We start from the raw sequence: 2,105 nt of genomic DNA, 5'->3' as shown, positions 1-2,105 counted from the left end.
TGCTGCCCATGCTGCATGCATTGGTGTAGAGGCACTTCAGCTGGGCTGTTGGCCGTGTCACCTTCTTAGAGGAACACCCCTTAGTTCCTTTGAGGTATTTCACTGGTGTTTCCCTCTTGGCTCCTATTACCTCAGGAGCCCCTGGCTCATCTACGCAAGACTCCAGCAGACGTGCTCCAGTGTACCCAGCATGTCTCAGAGCAACAAGCTGAAAGCTGAGGGCCCTCACTAGCACCCTGTCCCTCTAACCTTGGCGTGTCATCCCACAGCTTGTCATGGGCAAGCCTGATGATATCCCCCTCCCCCTTCAAGTCTAGTTCAAAGCTCTGTCAATGAGCCCTGCTAGCTCATGAGCAAAGACCCTCTTCCCCCTTTGAGAAAGGTGAATCCCATCTGACATCAGCAAGCCTGGTGCCATGTAGGCCATCCCATTATTGAAAAACCCAACATTGCGGCAGTGACACCAGCCATGGAGCCATGTATTAATAGACTGGGTCCATCTGTTTCTTCCAATGTCGCTGCCCACAACTGGAAGGGTAGGGTAGAGGAAAAAATAACCTGTGCTCCAGATTCCCTTACCAACCATCCCAAGGCCCTGCAGTCTCTTTTGACTGCCCTTGGACTACACGTTGCGGCTTCATCGCCACCCACATGAAAGAGCAGTAATAGGTAATAGTCCGAGGGTCGTAGCAGGCTAGGAGGTTTCCTAGCGATGTCCTTAACCCAGGCCCCAGGGAGGCAGCAGACTTCCCTAAGAGGAGGCTCTGTCTGGCATATTGGACCCTCTGTTCCTCTCAGAAGGGAGTCACCTACAACTATAACCCGTCTCTTCTTCCTCATGGAGTTGGTCGTGATACAGGGGGTAGGCCTTTCTGACCTTGGCAATACCTCTGGTGTAGGTGGACCATCATCCACATCATCCATTGACTGGCCTTCTACATCCAGACCCTCATACCTGTTGTACAGAGGCACCTGGGAAGAAGGCGAGGTGGGCAAGGAGGGGGTTTGCCTGCCGCCCCGAGCGTGGACTTGCTTCCGTTCACTCCTTTCCTTTAAGCTACTGCCTTCAGCCTGGCAGGGGGAGGATACAGGATCCCTTTGATCTTGGTTTTTTTCTGGTGGCTGTTCCTGTTTCTGTCTCAGGGAGGGCAGAGCTTGGTTCCACCGGCCTGTCTCTTTCTCAGACTCCCTGATGCTCCTTATCCTTTCTACTTCCTCCTGTATCTCTGCCACCAGGCTGAGCAGATCACCCACCTGATCACACCTCACTCAGCTGTTCTTACTACTGCCATCCGTTCCCAGTGAGAGACTCTGGCATGCCCTGCAGCCTGAGACCTGGATGGTTGCATGTTTTCGTGTGAGCTCTGTCTGGGTTGCCATATGCATTCCTGCTAGTGCAGAGGACATGGCTTTCTGCTGGGTGGATACTGTAGCTAAGCTCTTTCTGAGAGGGTGATGACCACCAACTGAACTCACCTCTTGAGCAGGTAGGGTGACGATGCCCTTCCAAACTCCTGTGCCATGCTCTGTTTACCCACTCTGTCCGCTGGCACTCCCCAGGCTGCTTTTTATAGGTGCGAGGGTGGCTGTGGCCCTGTGCACCAAGATCTGCCGCCCTGCTGCAGACTGGGCAGGCTCTGGAGCAGCTCCCCTCAGTGACTGACGTTTTCTTGCGTGTTTTCTGATCTCCAGGTTTGTTTGGCCTTAAAGCCAGGCTTGAGGGTAGTTCCTGGGTTGACCCTCAGGGCTGCTTCCTGACAGTAGCAGCTATTCTGTAATTGTTGCACACCGGTCCTTCCGCACATGGTAAACCCTGCCCCAGGCAGAGGAGGTTTGAAGAGACTAAGCCCCAGCCCTACTTCTGTCTTTGTCCCAAGAAAATTGGGAAGAAGCTGCATTTGAGAGTCAGCAGGGCTCTGGCCGAGCGTAGGGAGCCCCAGCAGAAAGTGTTGGGCACCTTCTGGGGCTCTTTTGGGGAGTGGGGCACAGGGCTGAATCCTTTTTGGTGGGAGGCCTCCCCTCGCGGGGCTGGGCGGGTGGGTGGCTTTGGGCCTTTTTTAATGACAGTTACTGTGTTTTTAAAGAAAACCCACCACCCCGAGCTG

Source organism: Aptenodytes forsteri, unplaced genomic scaffold, assembly GCF_000699145.1.
Source record: "Aptenodytes forsteri isolate BGI_AS27 unplaced genomic scaffold, ASM69914v1 Scaffold455, whole genome shotgun sequence".
Taxonomy (NCBI): Eukaryota; Metazoa; Chordata; class Aves; order Sphenisciformes; family Spheniscidae; genus Aptenodytes; species Aptenodytes forsteri.
This window is presented reverse-complemented; position numbering follows the sequence as displayed.